At 39.8% G+C, this 19,071-nt stretch overlaps 1 protein-coding gene and 1 long non-coding RNA gene across 28 annotated transcripts in view; one reads left to right on the top strand and one right to left on the bottom strand.

Annotated features, from left to right (window-relative positions):
• Nucleotides 1-7,733, bottom strand: part of LOC101160113 (microtubule-associated protein tau) — a 44,159-nt gene extending 36,426 nt beyond the window's left edge. For 7 of the 27 annotated variants that reach the window (XM_020711973.2, XM_020711974.2, XM_011488439.3 and 4 more), the window contains exon 1: nucleotides 7,563-7,723. The gene's annotated coding sequence lies outside the window, so the exon portion shown is untranslated. Of the gene's footprint in view, nucleotides 1-7,562 lie in introns of all 27 variants that reach the window. The other 20 variants (XM_020711963.2, XM_020711965.2, XM_020711966.2 and 17 more) reach the window with 9 other exon arrangements.
• LOC110017176 lies at nucleotides 5,578-8,116 on the top strand. Its single transcript, XR_002292473.2, has 2 exons — nucleotides 5,578-6,972; nucleotides 7,064-8,116. It is a non-coding gene; the product is annotated as an uncharacterized LOC110017176 (long non-coding RNA).
• The last annotated feature ends 10,955 nt before the right edge of the window (nucleotides 8,117-19,071 follow it).

The following is a 19,071-nucleotide window of genomic DNA, read 5'->3' as shown; positions in this document are numbered from 1 at the left end:
TCATTTTATAAGCGACACTATACAGCATTCTAAAAAAAAGTGTTTAGATTTTTAATTTGAGCAATTTTTTTAAATTTGTCGCCAAACAGAAACTGTATTAATCCCAAAACATAAATTATTTGATTTTAAAACAAAATCCAAAAAAAGAAAATGAAAAATGTCTTTTTCGCACTCCTTCATCTTTAAATTTTGCCAATTGATTCCCCGCTGACATGTCTGTGTTTCCATAACAAAGACGACAAAACCTGTGTTTACACATCACACACTAACACTGCCTTATCTGATATCTCTGTTTCGCACCTTTTCCTACAACCTTCGAAATTTGTTTTCCACTATTAATTTTTGGTTCACAATTGTTAAACTTCCTATGGCATTTCCTGTTTCTAGTCATTGTGCCGAGAAAGATTTCAGCGCTTCCAAAGAGACAGACGGGTTCCAACTCTGAATAAAATTGTGTTTTTGGTGTCTTTAACATGTTCTTGTGGCATTTTTCTGATGATGGAGAGCAAATATGAAGAAATGTAAGCCTAAATGTGCATTTCAAAGTATTTCTTTATTCAAATGTTATGAATCAGGAGCAGACGAAAAAACGACGCTGGAAAAAGCTTATAGCGGTGATGAAGGTAAAGTGGAACTTTAAGGAGAATTCTGATGTTTGATGAAATGTCACTTCTTTACTGCTGCTTATAAAGTTATGCACAAATAACTTAAATTAATTCTAAATTTGAAAAGTTAGCTGTAGACACTTATTGTAGTACAAGAAAGCAAAGCAAACATCCGACTTTGATCAGTAAATAAAAAAGGTTTAATTTTATCCATCTACCTAAACAACAATGCTAACCTAAAGGATAAATGTAGCATAACTGTTCTTGTGCGACTGCATGTGTCTAAAAGAAAAATGGTCATTTTAAACGACTGTAGAATTTAAAAGCTGCAGGTTCAGGAGGATGGTTTTGAAAGTGTTGGTGATTAAATGCTACCGTTAAAGATCCACTCCGATCATATTTTTATCTGTTTTCAAAGCATTCAGGGGGGTCCATTAGAAATTCACCTGTGAGTTGTGGTCAGGACTGTTGTAGCGGAGTTACCCCGACGCCCCTTCCCATCGCTGGGAGCTCGAAGCAGGGAGATTGTTTCCCATCACAAATTAAATAAAGTAATACACAGAAAAGTATTTTTAAGCTTAATTTTCTTTTAATATATGTCCTCTGTCATCACAAGAACATGTCAAAAAGACCACATTTTAGGAATTTAAGGAGGGGGTGTTATGTCAGTCATTGCCATCTAAGTCTATGTGAGGTATAAGATGACCTGCTGTCAGGTCCATTGGTGACAGCGGGCTTTTGTCTCAGCTTCATGAGGGGGAAACAGCTGAAAGGTCTGCTGGTGCAGCCTGTTCTTCTCAGGGCCGTGTGAAAATGTGAACTTGGCAGCGACTTCCCATCTGCGAGGATGACGGTCAACAAGGATGTTGACAGAGCTCCAGGATCCATGAGAGTTCACTGCGTGATGCAGCAAAGACTGACGGAGGGCTCAAGAGCACCCAAAAGTCAGAGTTTGCATTGATCCGTCATGTGAACACTTGACTTTACCACAATATGAGTTGCAGCAAATCCTGACGTCATCGTGGCGTCATGACAAAAGGCTTGATGTTTGCAATTTTGTGTGACGGAGTCGTCGCAGAAGCTCATGAACACTCAGCAGCTATGCAAAACATTGAAAATAAATGTAGCAAAATAATGAAAAGAGAGACGAAACCGGTTTAAAAACCTTAAATAATCACTGAAATTTGCTTAGAGGCTTAGAAGATTGAGCAGCCAGTTTGTTTGTTTTTTTTGTGTGTATCGTTCCTTGAAAACAGTCAATGAGGAGATTTTGTACTCTCTATTCCCGCCACGTAGATCTGGTTTGTTTTTTGGCTCCTTTACATTGGATGTTAAGAATGAATTATCTTGGTTTCACAACAAAATGCTTCCGAGGCTCTGCCTTGTTGGCATGGCAACCAAAGATGGCAGCGCTGAGCTTTCAGGGCCAACCATGTTAGCACAACAATGTGGAAGTGCAGAATAAAAAACGAAAAAAGGAGAATGAACTCATGCCAAACAGAAACCAGATGAAATCTCAAGAACACAGTTGAAAATGTCAGAAAATGTCCCCAAAGCTCCTCATAATTAAAGCTGTCTTCCAGTGATTTATAAAACAAAGAGCTCAAACGTGGATGTGTGATAATAAGTAAGAAGAAGTCAGCGGCTTCTTTATATGAAACCTCAGAGTTCAGATCGTCTTAATAAAAGCCCAGCATTTACAGCTAAAGATGGAGTCTGCAGGGTTTACAGATGCTTTTACTTCCAAAAGGCGGAGCTAAACTTGATTTTATTTTGCTCTAAAGTTTTATTTGATTTTGGTATCAGTTCAGGTACGTTTTTTGGAACTGCACTGTGTCTCATATTGTGTTCAATAATACTGAATATAATCAGAAGTGTTTATTTATGTCTCAATATGTTGGTCACACTATTCAATATTGTTAAATGTGTGATTTCTGATTAAGATTTTCTTTTTTTACAAAAAATACAAAAATCTACCAATACTTCTATTTATTTGAGGCAGTGTGCAATGAGATTATAATTAGTTGTGTCTTTGTCTTCTAACTGTCTGTGTTTTTAAAAGCCTGAAGTGGGAAATTTTCAAAGTATGTCTATCCATCATGTATTTGTCCATCCAATCATTTGAAAATATAATACTTCTTACTAGCAGGTTTTTTTATTTTATGTAGGCTGAACATCTGAGATTTATTTTTGTGTTGTTGCAGGAGAAAATCCAACACTGCAAAAACAGCCCCTCCATAAATAAGTCAACAATTCTTAAAATTTGATTTTTTTTCTTTAAATAAGCAATAAAATATCTGCCAATGAGGTAAGAAAAATGTTCTTCTTTTAATAAAATATTCTTATTAAGACATATTTTCTCTAACCATTTAGCTACTGAAAAATATTCTTGTTAATATTATATTTCTTGTAAAACAGGACCTTTCACTTGAAATAAGGGTCTTCTTATTTTCTCAAGATTCCGTTTTTGCAGTGAAATTAATTTATTGAATGTTAAAAAAAGCACAGCCTACTTAAGCATTTCCCAGTAAAATCACTAAGAATGGAATTATTTCTCAGAGAAGTTAGAGAGCTGGTGTGACGCTGGGTTTGAAGCTTCCTTCAGAAGGGCCGCTTGCAGCTCAGCACAGAGTCGAGGATGCTGCGCCGCACTCATGCTTGGCTGCTCCTGGATCTCTGACCTACTTTCCTCGTCATTTGCCTCAGAGCGCGCTCGCCCAGTCTCCAGCATCCACATCTACCTTCCCAATGTGGGTCTGCATCTGCGGAGGAGGAGGAGGGTGTGGTTCATTTCTGTTCTGAACCCCATCGGTGCTGGGCTGGCGTCTTATTCTACCAGAATGATCATCGGAAATGATCACACATCCAGAAAGCTGCAAATTTTGCTTCAACCTTTCTGTTTTTTTCAGGGTGGAGGGTGTTGGCAGGCCTAAGCTGCTGAGTGCACAGACAATAAACTCGCACAAACACACTAAAACACACACTGCATCAGCATGGGGCTGGTCAACCACATGCAAGAAGGCAGCTTCAGACCCGCTACTCCTTCCTCTGATGCTGACACACAACTCTGTCTGCCCACCTCTGCTGCAGAAGAAAGGCTGCATCAAAACACAAAAACACATTTTTGCTTTCAAACTGTGAAAATGTTAAGACCCACTTCAAGGAAAAATGTGTTTGTGGTGTTTTTAACATGTTCTTGTAAAATGTTTTGGTGATGGAGGACACATATGAGGAAAATTGAGATTAAAATTGCATTTCTGAGTATTTCTATTGCTCCTCTGCAGAAACTATGTGCTAGAAGACAACAGTTTTTTAAAATTTTGGCTGAAACAGCATAATCATAATTAAAAGACCAGTGGAAAGGCTTTGAAGATAGATCAAAAGAGGATTGGAGTGGGTCTTTAAACAAAAAAATAAATGATATTATTGCTGAATCTAATCAGACAACATAAAGTTCTTAAAATGATCTCAGACAGGGTCTTAAAAAAGCATCTGGAGGACGTTTTTGGGACTTTAATTCCTATTTTATCCTAATCATTTCATCCCTAAAGTCAAATGCATCAAACAGGAGAACCAGAGACGTAATTCCAGGGTTGCTGGTTCTGCCAGCCTAAGCGCTGCAGACGGAACGCTCCAAAAGGAAATCTGGATGCAGTCACCTTTGGACTGCAGCCTAAACGAGTCTGCAGGTCATTTGCCAAGCGGCTCCGTTTCATAATGCTCACAAGGCCATGCTGCTGCAGCCGGTGACTCAAACTAGCCAGAAGGAGGAAGAGCTGAACATGCTGTGGCATGAACGCTCATGGAGGTACTTCAGGTTTTCTTTGACGTCCTCAATGAAAACATGGTTTGCTCTGCGGCTTTGAGCGCAGCAGTTGTACAAAAACATTTTTTTTTGTCTTAAAATCTTTATTCTAGTTATTCAATACTTCACACTACCATAATGAAGAATTATAGTAAAAATGAAAAATGACAAAAAGAGCAAAGTCTTTGTGTAGTTCAGGCTGTAATCAGTCAGAAAACAATGCAGACGCATTCTAAAGCAGAAAGAAACGCCTCCTTCTGACTTCTGAATGAATGACAGAGTTACAGAAATCACAAAGGAGGAGACGGGTGAACATTACAGTGATTTAAGAAAAATGTTTTTAGAACTGACTTTTGGATTCCAGAGGAGATTATTTTAAAAAAAAACTGTTAATCCACCTTCAAAAATCAGCAAGAGCTTAGAAAAATATGTTTATTACATTTTTCCCCAGAATTAAATGATTGAAGGGAATTACTCTTTAAATATTTATCAAAAGAATTAAGGAATATAAAGTTTTCATAAAAAGTATTACTTTAAACGCCACTTCTGATTAAATACTTGGAAGATTTTTGTCTTTGTCTTGTTAATTAAGATACTAAGAAATGTGAGACAACGCAACACTAGAGGGCAGTGCAGGTTATTTTGTTGTAGCTGTAGCTGATCATGCAGCAATGATTTCAAGTGAGAAAAAATAAGTCTTTCTTTTCAGGAGATAAAATCAAACTGTCTCAGAGACCAAAACCACCGTAATGAGAGTCGCTCTGAAGTGAAAGGTCAATCAAAAAGCTGCAGTTCTCCAGACAACATTTGCTCCATCAACATATTTAAAGAGGCACTCCGATGAAAATTCAATTCACTTTGATTTATTTAGCCCCATATTACAACACAGTTGTCTCAACGGGCTTCATACCAGTAGCTGTGAAAAAGATCAAATCTGTTCTAAAATACAATCTCTGATTGTTAAACTAAACTAAGCTAAACTGGGCATCCCTGTCCTTAAACCGTCCTTTTTTTTAAGGAAAAACTCTTAAAAAAAGAAATATTTTCCAGGGAAAAAAGAAGAAACCTCAGAGATGAGTCCTTCATGTGGACATCTACATGTTTGAATGAAATTGTGTTTTTAACATGTTCTGGTGGTATTTTTCAGAGGATGGAGGACATTTGTAAGGAAAATTTGGCTTGAAATGACATTTCTGAGTTATTATTTATCCAAACTGTTGGAATGCCGTTGGATAAAGCTTGTTGATGTAAGACGAACAACGACAGGCCACAAGCCCCCTGCTCCGCTCCATTCTGATGCCCTTGAAGATGACTAGATCAATGTGCGTCTCTCTTATCCTCGTCTGAGCTCAAAAGTGTACGGCTCCGATATTGTTTACAATTTTCCAATCATGTTTGGTTGGGGTGAAGTGCTGTAAGCTAGCGGGAGAGCATGTAAACAGATGGATGACGGGAAGGGGTGAGAGGCTCACTCAGCGCCAAAAGTCCCGCCAACAACTGAACTCTAGCTGCTCTGCAGAAACTATGTCCTAGAAAACTACACATGTTTTTGGATTTTGGTGAAAAACTGCATAAATGAAAGTGATCAGAATGGGACTTTAGAGCCAACAAACGTGTTGGATGAAGAGTCAGCTGTGCTCCCAGATGAAGCTGTTTTGATATTTCCTCGTTTAAACTAAACATTAAAGGAACCAAACCGCTAAATGATGGTTGGTTTGGTCTGAGCATGAACTGGGAAGTGGAAAAATCAAAGGCGATCCATGATTGTTCTGTCTGGACAGTGTTTTAGAGCCATTACTGCCACTATGCTGTTCATACAGGTGTGAATAACATCAGTCTGCAAAGCCAAGATCTGTCTTCATCCTCCAAGCCTTTGAAGGGGAGGCGTGCTTCTCCATCCTCTGAGGGGGGGCTGTCCATCAAACCAGGACGTCTATGGAAACCAAATGCAGAATCTCTCCATCATCAGGACCCCCTCCCCTCATGATGCTGACACGATGAGAGCACAAACCCTCACTGCAAAAAGAATTAACACCGCAGGTGTTTTTATATCTCAGGTGAGCAAATGAAACCAGATGGTTCCCACGACGTTTGCGCAAACGGGCTTATTCCACGCGCCGTGAATTAGGCCGCGCGCGCTGACCTCGTGCGGATTACAGAGGAGCCCGTATGTGGAAGATAAGCGGCCTGGCAGAGACGCTGGCTCTGGTGACTAGACGAAGAGGGAAAAAAAGGGCTTGGCATTTACGCACAGGCGCAGAACTGTCCCTGCTTCACGGCTGATCCATCATAACGTCATTTTATGGCCCAACTGTATGTGAATACGAATCCACGCTGATTATTTGTGTTTTTCCCCCTGTTTTTGCACATTATTTCCATGATTGCTATAAAAATGAGGCGCATGCCATGATTCACGAGGCACGCAGCCATGAAAACAGAGATGAACCAAAGAAACGAAAGATCCAGAATAAACCAGAGGGAGAGAGGAAAAGGAACGACGGGGACTCAGGAGAACCTCCACCCTGACGGACTGCACAGTCCAAAGCAGACAAAGAGAAGCAGGTGATAAACGGCAGCAAGCATTATTATTATGACACAGCCGGCCTCCTGGAATCTGTCAATAATGAGATCGCGCATTACTCCGCTGGATTAGGTTTTGGGGAGCGCGCAAAGGACAAGATGAAGATCTGTGCGTCTGGAAGAGGAGGACCAGCTCCGGAGAATGATGGAGACGTTCGTCCTCATGGCATGATGATGGAGGGGGAGGAAACGTGCATTTCTTTCTTTATTTTTTTTAAACAGGGAGGCGACCACTCCTCTCGAGCACGGAGGAATGATGGCCGCAACAGAAACGCGGTTTTTTTTTGTTTTGTTTTTTTGGAGAGGAAGATGAGGAGCTGAGGGGAGCAAGAGCGGGGTGGTTAAAGGTTTGGGGAGATGAGGAGATGCAGCTGCGGGTCCATCTTCGTGTTTCTGAGCGCACAACAGGCCCAGCCTATCCCCCCCGAAAAGAACAAGTGACAAGCAAGCAGGCAAACGCTGATGGAGGAGTGGAGGCTGCTCGAAGCTCCTTCTCCCCCGCGCCTCCTGCGGGATCGCGCCCGCATGGGGTTCGGGTAAAACACGCAAAGACCTCGACGCGGCTTTCTTACCTGGGTGCAGACTGCGGGCTTGTCTCTTCAGCTGCGGTCGCTCACCGGGCGCACACGGCTTCTCCTCGCAGGGGCGGCGGCAGGCCGGTGGGGGGCGCTGCGGAGCGCGCAGGAGAGCAGAGGGGAGCGACAGTCCTGAAATGCATCCTGTCTGTCCGCTAACAGCAGCCATCTGCTGACATGTAAACGAAAGCTGCTGTGATGAGACAAAATAAACGCGTCAAGCAAAGAATAAATGAGTTCTTTTACCTCCAACACCAAAGTCCTCCACGATCCCACCTCTCCAATGGTTGAGCTGAAATGACAAAAACAAGCAAACCCCAAACATGAAGCAATAACGACATTTAAAATCTGTTCATTTTTAGTATTTTTGTTGCCCTCAGCTCAAATAAGCTCCTTATGAGACTGTATGTTTGGCAGTTTTCGTCAGGTTGTCTTGCTTCTCTTTGTGTAAAGGAGACTCTTTAATGCCCTACTCCTCTGAAAATTCTGTTTTTGGTGTTTTGGAGGACAAATAATAGAACAAATTAAGATTAAAATTGCATGTTTGGTTATTTCTTCATTCATGTCGTTGTGAATCAGGAGCAGATGAAAAAAAGCTGTTTGAAAAAGAAAAGCAGAAAATTTTCTGGGCGAGCCACAAGCTCCCTGATGCCAAGTAGACGACTAGATCTGTGAACATCTTCGTTTTCCTCGTCTGAGCTGGAATCTGGATTAAACCTGGACGGCTGGATGGTGCCAATGTTGCTCACCTTTATTGTTACACCACTAAGGTTAGGTTGGGGTGTGAGGGGCTGTAAGATGGCAGGAGAGCATGTAAACAGAGAGCTCTCAGCAATGGGGAGGATATGAGTGTGTGGTTTTCTTCACGCCAGCAGTCCTTCCCACACCTTTGGTGAATTTCTAGTGAACTCCTGCCACTCTGCAGAAACTATGTCATTGAAAACAAGTTTTTGGATTTTGTGTATAAATGACAAAATCATAATTAAATAAGTGGAGATGACTGGAGTGGGACTTTAATTAAATGACTTCTATTCAAACACACACATTTAAACCTTGTAAAACACAGAAACCTGGTTATTTTCTGAAATAGTCACTCCTTTGTTTATTGCTTTTTTGTGATTATGAGTTGAACATCTATGATAAACAATATTTTAAATGTTTCTGTGACTTGCTTTAAATTCTGTCATCATTCAGATCTAAGTCGATTAGAAGGTTTTCATCAATTGCTCTTTCTGAAATTGACCTGAATAAAACAGTGGACTCAAGATTTCGCTTTTGTCTGGACCACAGCATAAAGTAAAGCTGAATAAAAGGTAAAGAGGTCCTCACACCACTTAAAAATAAGCCCAAAAAGTGTCATAAAGTGAGACTGTCAGGCTGTCAGGAGAAGAGTCAGATAAACAGACTGTAAATCAAAGCTCACAAACAGAAAAAAAGACAACTACTCTTAGTAAAAAGTATAGTACATGGAAGTAGTCCATAGTACTTGAAGTTTACTTTTATATCCTATTGTAAACTTAAAATGTTCCAAGTTAGCGTCCTGTCTACAACAGACATGGTCTGCTCTTTGTGACAGAACAGTCCAGTCTCCCCTTAAAACCCACTTTTTTCTTGTAAAACAGAGAACTGAGAAACAAGGACATTTGAACCGTCATGACAGAGCTGCGGTTCTGGAACAGAACATGAACTGGACCAGATGTTGAGCAGAACATCTGATGGAAAGTCTGAAAGTACAGAGGAGGTAGAAAATGACGCACACGCAGACATGATGTTTGTGTTTGCACAGGATCTGAGCCCTGCATGTATTGTTGCATTTGTTTACACGTCATGCAAGGCATTTTTTTAGTGAAACAAGTGAGAATTAGAGACATTTATTTATTTATTTTATGGTATAAAATGCCAAAAACAAAAGTTTGCTAAACATGGTGATGCATTTCTGTTCAGTTTTACTGAACGTTGTCTAAAAATGACCATTTATCAACGTGCAGCACAGAGCCAGCCGGACTGGACCGAACCCTCAGGAACAGATCGTGGGGGTTGCCACACAAAGGTCGAGTGTTGGTGTGCAGAACAGGGCGCCCCTGAGTCAGTCCCCCTTCCATGGCCCGCCTGTGGCCTCGCAGAATCAATGCTTGGCGTCAGCTTTCACGCAGAGCTGAGAAACCACTCAGTCCTGGAAAACAGCTCGGGAATTATTGAGGGTCGGATCTGTTTGGGAACGCTGAAGCCCAGATGTGTGATCAGGACAAGAGTCTTTTTTCTCCTCCTCCTCCTCCTCCTCCCGTTCTCTGTAGTGCCTTGTTGGATGAGTGCCCATTGTAGCAGCTGCCACTGGCTGTGCGGCTGCAGATTATTTGGTTTTACCCTGTGGTGGGAGTTTGCCAGCGGGATATCTGCCCCTCCTTTAAATCCTCAAGCAGACAGTAGCAGACATGGAAGATCAGCCTCAGGCTACCTTCACACTACCATCTGCAAAGTGTGTTCAAGTCACCACTTCCAATGAAAAGCCTTTGTTTCAGTCTATGGTATTTAAAACCCGCGAGTTTGCACGTCTTTACGACAGTTTCTACAACTGTTTTTGGACTCCACGCACAAAACGCGCATTGAAATTAACCCTTGTGCTATCCTAGGCACTTTAACATTGGGAGTTGGGTCATCTCGACCCACTAGACAGTGCTCTGAACCTTTTTTCTTTAATGATTTGTGATCTTCACTGGTGTCCATGGATTACATGAAATCTTTCCACCTTTATCCACCTTTGTCCTGGTAGGGAGAACACGTCAATGTAAGGGTGGGGTCACAGGATAGCACAAGGGTAAACCACGCTGAACTTTGACCTATCAGGGAGTCTGATTTGGAAGTGAAATTTTAACTTCCAGAAGTGCAAACCGTTTGAGAATGGATCATTAAGGAGAAATGAATTATTTCGGTTTGTGCGAGGCTGGAATTTAAAGACACCCAAGTCTTTCAAATATCGTAATAGAGCTGTGAAAGAAAAAGTCTGGAGCAAGATTTCAGAGATTTGCACCGCTTCAACATATTGCTTCTTCCAACTGTACATGCCCCGCTATCGCAGTGACAGTCCAACGTGAACACAGTATGCTAAAAGTGCCACACATGCCCGGTGACAACGTAACGTCATGCTACAGCCACTGAACGTAGAGAAGGCGTAGTCAGAAAACGGTCGTAGAAACTTCTGAAGAAACATGTGAATGGGAGATTTTTGAACACGGAAGTCTATAAAACGCGCATTTATGAGCATTAACACAGACTGTTCATTGGAAGTGGTCGCTGTAACATGCATTGCTGAGGGGCAGTGTGAAAGTATGGGTCTTTGAAATAGGATTTTGTGATATACAAACTAAAACAAAAACATCAGTTTTTAATTTAAATATACACATTAAAAGCCAGGAACATTTAACTGCTCCTTTTTATTAAATCGGACACATAAATTGTCATCAGAAGGAACATAAACACTTGCTTACACTCAAACTGACACACTAAAAAATGTGAGCTGTCTAAGAATATTTTACTATTAAAGACATGCTGGAGTTTTTTAAGCAAAAAAAAACTTTTTAATAATTTAATGGAATTAAAGAACATAGATGACTTAGCAAACGTTTATATGGACAATTGTGTTAAAGTTTGTGTCTAGATAATACATTTTTTAAGCATTTTCCTCCATACTTTTAAGAACAAGGACAACAAATTTACTTAAAATAGAGGAAGAACAAAAAAAACTGATCAAGGTATGAATGAGTGCATGAATTCATTGTGCAACACTAGCAAAACAGCAAATCTCGTCATCTACAGTGACTAAAACCATAAAAAGGTTTGGAAAAGCGGGAGGAATCTCTGTGCGCTGGTGACAAGGCCAAACTCCAGAAGAGTCTGAGGGATTAAGGGGCCTCCTCTTGGTCCAGATCTTTCTCCTGTTGAGAACATTTGGAGCATTGATAAAGCGTTTCAGAGGAGACATCAACCTTTCAGAGGAAATTGGGTTTCTAGAGTTTTTAGATCAGTCTAGGACACCTGAGCTCTTATCTTTGATTTATAGTTTTCAGCTACAATTCATGATTTTACTGATTTAATTTTCATTTTCTTTTTTCTAGTTATGCGATTTTGTCATATTTCTGTCATTTTTTCTAAATCATCCTAGGTTGAAAGTTTTTGACAAAAATCTTCAACATATGAGATAATGCTCTGAACAAATTATAAGAAAAACTCAAAATAGATGGAATCATTTTCTTTACGGGCTCTTTCAGCACTGCTGATGACATCCCACCCCTTGACTCTCATGTTTGACACACGGGGAAGAGAACATTTTGGCTGGCGTTCTTCCAACAGGAGCTTCCCATCCCAGCAGTGAGACTCTGGAGTGTTCTCCAGCATTCCCGCCTGTTGGAAGCTTCACAGATGCACGAGGAACATCTGTCTCCATCAGTCAGTCTGAGCAAAGTTGTGCAAGAGGGATTATTCCAAACCTGGAAAAGTTTCCTCTGAGCAGCTGCTCAGGATGTTTTTTTTTTGGTCAGAATTTACCAAGTGTTGGATTGTTCACCCACTAATGTGGAATGTGAGCTGGGTTTAGACCGTCATGAAGTTTAGTTTTACCCTACTGATGATGTGTTGTTACAATGGTAATGGTAATTGGAGAGAACTGAGCAGTTCTTTCAAATGTGCCTTTGTGAAAAACTCTGAAAACATTCATTCTTTTAGACCTTAAACTGATTTAGATTGTAGCTTTAAAGAGTGAAATATGAGCTAAGGATTTACTAAAGCAGGTCTAAAACATTTACAGCAATGTTACCAAAAACGCTCACAGTGAGAGAAGAAGACTCCAATTACAGTTTACGTCCACACAGGCATTTAGATCAAAGGGGAGGTTCATGGTGCAGATATGAGAACCGACACTAGAGGGGGCTACTGAGGCATTATCTGCCCAAAACAAAATACATACTTTTTTTTAAATAACTTTTTAGTATATTAAATTAACAAGAGAAGACTTTAACTTTTCTGAAAAAACAAACGAAATACCCTCAAATAATAAAATTAAAAGGACCAATGCCAGCCAAAGGAAATTCTTCCTCTTGTTTTATTTTTTAAGGGCAGGTTTCAGTAATCTCAGCTCCTCTTCAAACATGTTTTGCATTGTTATTACTATTATTTTATTGTTATTATTATTACTTTTCTTATCTGTAATTTTGTATCGTACAGATTGTGATCTAATTATTACCATGTTTAAAACTAATTTAATGAGAAAAACTTGTAGCTTTAACATCACAGGACAACAAACTTGAACAAATCAGACTAAAGCTTTACATCACAAAAGGTAAAACTTTTACATCAACTTCATTTTTAAGAAGAGTTGTAGATGTAAACGGGTTTGGCTCACTGGTTTTCTGCTCTGGTGCAAAATGATGCTACGCGACTATAAAAACCACAGTGAACAAAAATGTTGCTTTGATTAGGACCTATAAGGTCACAGACACAATTTAATAACTAACTTTTCGTCCTGTTGAACTCACTTACTTTCTTAAAGTAAAGCTTTGAAGTTTGAAGGTTTTCTTGTGTTTGCCTGAATTCTTTCCTTCATTCATCAAATGTCTATAATGCACACTTATTTAAGGATACGGGATATTGCAGTTTTGAGCAAAAGGTTTGTTTGTTCCCTTTAATTTCTATGTAGTGCAGCTAACAAAATATTGTGATCGCTGCAAATGTCAGCTACAAATCAAAAATCAGGAAAATCTATGGTCATCGTTTATGTCACTATATTGATTTTATCCACAAATGAGAAACTTTTTTTTGTCTCCTTCGGGAAAATAGCTTTAAATCATGTTGTCAGAAATGAATGTGTGACAGAAATGTTTGTGAACCCTCCTCTCCTGTGGTCTGCTGCCCCCTGCAGGACATTCCTCTAGGGCACCTCTGTCTTCATGCATCAAACTGAGATCATACAGTTCTGCTGTGTTTAGATTCACCACCAGCTCACGGTGAAGCCCATATTTCACACAAGAAAGACCCAAATTAGCTGATGTGTTTTTTTCTTTAGCTTTTGTGATTGAATTAATTGAAGCACTTTAGCTGCTAAAGCATTTCTTAAAAAATGTAATATTACAGGATAAACCCAGAAATGCCTTAACATTTATTTCAAATGTGAGAATAATTAACGTTAAAATTTCCTAAAGACATATCTCTCTATAAGGTAAACACAGATGAAGGTAAAAAAAACCATATAGATTTTTACCATAAAATACTTATTTCCCTTTCTATAAAACCAAAGATGTTTTGTAGCACGTTTTAATGAAAACTTACAGGACAGATTTTGATTATGTTTTTATGGCATCTTTCTTAACAGCAAATAGGATCAAACTTCAGATTTGTCTTGTTTCTTTTGGGACAGTTTTCTCTTTAAAAAAAAGAAAGAAAGAAAAAGATTTTCCTACAATTTATTCTCAAGATTCGTGATCAGATTTTTAAAACTCCTCGGCTCGTCTTGAGATTTGCATGTTGAAACAAAGAATGACTGAAGTCGACTCAGAAAGCAGTAAAACCAGTTTTTGTGTTCAGTGACAGAAGTTAGGAAGGAGAGTTGGGTGTATTTTTCCCTTTGCAAAACTGAAAATCTACTTGAAATCTGCATTGTTATAGTTTTTTAATGGAATTATCGAAAAACTAAATTCAGTCATTAATCTGCAAAAAGGAAGCAATTGAGTGTTGTGGGGATAAAATGTTTTGCAAAAAATGTTGTACAGGGCTGGGTTGATAAAATCAATAATCCAAGTTAATAAATCAATAATCCATCCATAAAATTACAGATCGATCTTATATGCTGTTCCTTTGCTGGTGACCTAACGCAAAATAGCAGTAAAGCCAAAGCCTGCTAGCTTGATGCTATAGTATAATATAAATTTCCATAGGTTGGCTAATGTTAACGCTTGTTCAACCTAAATGTACATTGTTAAACTAAATGAACAGCTTTATTTTACACACACGGGCAGGAATTTTCCAAACTCTTTTAAGAAAACCTTTTTTTTTCAAAGTAACCAGTTGTGGTCTTTTTGAATAAAGCTTCATGCCAGAGCGCGACTCTGGAAGCACATGTGTCTCAGAATTAAAAATAAAAGTCAAAAACTGAAATGCTTTTTCATTTTCAAAAGGAAGCTGTGTTTGTTGACTTAAAAAAAATCTTTTTCCTCTTCAACACTGCTCATTTTGTCACTTCATTAAAATGCTGACTGGAAAATGATGGAAATACATTTTTGCTTTAATTATGTCACAGAATGAGCAGTGTTGAAGTAGAAAATGAAAAAGCATTTTGGAGAATTGATTTTTCATTTTATTTTTGAGTCAATTCATGCAGTTACATTGTGAAAATGAAAAAGCATTTCTGTTAATGCTTTTTCTGCCCAGCCCCCAGTCTCTACCCACACGGCCCCCTCTTCACACCTTTCCAGCTCAGGCGTCTCCTCCCAGCTGCAGCTGTTACCACCTCAGCACCAAACAGTCCACTCTCCCCTTCTTCCAACAGAAGCAAAGGGACCCCCCCAACGACTCACAGCACCAGACCAGCCACCGCCCACCCATCCTCCAACCCCCCTCTGCCTCACCCTGAATCAGGTCAGGATGGAGTTAAGGAGAACAAAGGCCAGGAAGGCAACAGGCCCTGACCACATCACCTCCAGGCTCCTCAGGGAGTGTGCAGACCAGCTCTGTGTGGTGATGCTGTTCATATTTAATATGAGCCTCAGACTGGAGAAGGTACCAGTCCTCTGGAGGACTTCCTGCCTGGTTCCGGTTCCAAAGGTACCTCGTCCTACGGAACCGAACCACTTCAGACCTGTCGCCTTGACTTCCCACCTGATGAAGGCTATGGAGAGGATCATTCTCAGCCATCTCCGCACTCAGGTGAGCTCAGCACTGGACCCGCCACAGTTTGCATATCGACCAGGCATCGGGGTGGATGACGCCATCATCTACCTGCAGCATCGGGCCCTGTCTCACCTGGAGGCCCCTGGGAGCACTGTGAGAGTCATGTTTTTTGATTTCTCCAGTGCTTTCAACACAATTCAGCCATCACTGCTGAGGAGGAAGCTGGAGGTTGCAGTTGTGGACCAACATCTGGTTGCTTGGACCATCAACTACCTCACAGACAGGCCACAGTTTGTGAGGCTGCGTGACTGTGTGTCTGATGTGGTGGTCTGCAGCACGGGGGCACCTCAAGGGACTGTGCTCTCCCCATTCCTGTTTACCCTGTACACATCAGACTTCACCTACGACTCCCACCACTGTCATCTGCAGAAGTTCTCAGATGACAGTGCCATTGTGGGCTGTGTATCAGGGGGGGATGAGCAGGAGTACAGGGGGGTCATCACTGACTTTGTTAGCTGGTTTGAAGTTAACCACCTGCTGCTTAACACCAGCAAGACAAAGGAGCTGATCCTGGACTTCAGGAGGTCCTCACCATCACAGTCACCGGTGAACATCCAGGGTTCAGACATTGAGGTCGTGGACACATTTAAATATCTGGGTGTTCACCTGAACAACAGACTGGACTGGTCCAACAACACGGATGCTCTGTACAGGAGGGGCCAGAGTCGCCTTCACCTGCTGAGGAGACTGAGGTCGTTCGGCGTGTGCAGACAGCTGCTGTGACCTTTTACGACACTGTGGTGGCCTCAGTGGTCCTTTATGGAGTTGTGTGCTGGGCGGGGGGCAGTGCAGGCAGAGACTTGAAGAGGCTTAACAAACTGGTTAGGGGGGCCGGCTCTGTCCTGGGCTGCACACTTGAGTCCATCGAGGAGGTGGCGGACAGGAGGATGTTAGCTAAGCTGACATCCATCATGGATAACCCCTCCCACCCCCTGCACCAAACTGTAGAGGCGCTGACCAGCTCCTTCAGCACAAGACTGTTGCACCCTCAGTGTAAGAAGGAGCGCTACCGCAGGTCATTCTTCCCCACAGCCATCAGACTGTACAACACCGTGTCAAAGTGACACTCCACGGTCCCACAGGTGTTTTTCTGTTTAGTCATTGATTCATTTACTTTTGTTGTAGTTGTTGTTTTTCAATTTTAAATTGTTTTTTGTTCCTGAACAGTTGTTTGTTTTTGATCTTGGTGTGAACTTCTTTAGTTATTTCTGTATTTTGAAAAAATTTGTAATGTTTTTTTACAGTTTACATGTTTTGCAGACCGCAGGTTTTTTACACTTTTGCAGCTGTATTTATTTAATATTTATTTCTTTATTTAATAAGAATCTCATTTTTGATAATAATTTTTCATAATAATTTTAGTAATATTTTAAATTATTTAATATAAATGTCATTTGTGATGTCCTTTATTGATGTTATATTATATCGATTATTTCTGAATGTCGTGTTGCTGCCACAGAAATGAAATTTCCCCATTGTGGGATTAATAAAGTCATCTATCTATCTATCTATCTATCTATCTATCTATCTATCTATCTATCTATCTATCTATCTATCTATCTATCTATCTATCTATCTATCTATCTATCTATCTATCTATCTATCTATCTATCTATCTATCTATCTATCTATCTATCTATCTATCTATCTATCTATCTATCTATCTATCTATCTATCTATCTATCTAATCCAGTTTAATTGTAAAAATAGATTGAAAATAGATTGAATTTTGCTACACATTCACTGAAGAACTTTTTGAAAATGAAATGTCAAATACGATTTCCTGTATCATTTTAATTAAGTGACAGACTGAGCCGTGTTAAAGGAGAAAAAGAACAAGCTGTATATTGTTTTTCCCTTTTATTTTTGAGTCAACAAATGCAGCTTCATTTGAAAAAGCATTTCTTTTTTTTCTTTTTTTTTTTAAAACTTGTCCTGTCCAACAGCTGGGCAAACAGATGACAGTTGAAGGCCTCTTGTGTTGGACATGAAAAAGCATTTCTGGTATTGACTTTTATTTTTAATTATGAGACACAAGTGCTCCCACAGGCGAGCTTCACCTAGTGACCAAACTGAAACGCCTCTAGTAGAGGCAGAACATTCATTTTTGCAATATTAGCTAGTTTAGAGCCTTTATAATGTTGAAAATCTGCACACTTTTGTTGGAGTTTCTCCGTTTGAGGAACCACCAACACTGTATGGTGTTAACAATCTCATTGGTTTATTATTTCACAAACACATTTTACAGTATGTGAACTGCATCAGATTAATATGAATCTCTTCAAAACATATATAGATTATTAATGTATTTCTATACAAATATGTCTAAATGTGGAAACCATCAATCCAGCCCTATTTGAAACTCTTCACTGTTCATAACTTCATAAATGGTAGAAAAAATCTTTACAGACTCCAACAACTCCTCTAAGTCTTTCAAGAAAAGGCACTGCAGCAGTTATCAGTCCTTTTTCCAAGTAAATTCTTTTATCTTTGGAATTAATGTCTTTTAAAAAGTCATAACATTGATTCTAATCATTACATATTTTAATACAGTCTTTTTTTCACAATTGCACACAGTAGTAAATAATGGTGCAATGAATAATCTATTAATCGATTAACCGATTTCTGTACCTAGAATCGATCAATCTGTCCAAGACAAGTCGAATTGACCTATACCGTTGTCAAATTGTTTCAAAATGAAATAAATTCATTGTTTTGATATGGGGCAATATCATTTGGTGGGTTTATTATTTTATTATGTAAAAATAACCAAGTGCATCCCAGCAGACAACATGTGATGCAGCAGAAAGTGATCAGTCCATCATTCCTGTCCAAAGACATGTGACCATGCAGTGTGCTAGAATGTTCTGGATTCTTTTAATGTGGAAACAAGTAACAAACTTGGTTAAATATATCCTGGATCCATTTTTTGAAACCAAATTGGTTCAAAATGAACCAGAATCAACTATAGATCAGATAAGCAGCCACTGATATGAATCGTGTCATTGTTGAAATGAATTGTTACACGTCTACTAATATTTGTAGATAATGTTTTCTGTATCCAGTTTAGCTTATGAGTTACTAACAGAGTCACAAACAGACAAAAACGAAATTCATGGAGCACAATGACATGACTCCTCAGTAAATAATGGTTCATCCATTATTTTACATGAACTTTTAATAATTTAAAGTTGTTAGGTTTTATTACACTCTAAGGGTTTGTATATACAGATCTTTGATCAGTTCAATACTTCATGCTTCAGCTGAAATGAAGCGTTTTTAATATTTTATATCATTTGTTTCTTCTATTGGGCTCATGAAGAGCTCCATATCAGATTCAAACATTCTGGCTGTCATGTGAAGTTTGCGCAACCACATCCTCCCCATCAGAGAGCTCAGAGGGGGGGAGCGGCACCTCCGGAGAACCACGGAGGAGGCGTGGATAAAGCAGTGGAGAACTTCCACACTAACATGTGTGGTGTGTGACTCTGCGCCGCCGCATCTGCTCCGATCTGAGAAAGAAAACACTAAAGTGAGGAGCAGAAGGCGAGAAAATGAGTCTTCACCTCCC

The sequence above is a fragment of the Oryzias latipes genome, chromosome 19 (assembly GCF_002234675.1).
Source record: "Oryzias latipes chromosome 19, ASM223467v1".
Lineage (NCBI taxonomy): Eukaryota > Metazoa > Chordata > Actinopteri > Beloniformes > Adrianichthyidae > Oryzias > Oryzias latipes.
This window is presented reverse-complemented; position numbering and strand designations above follow the sequence as displayed.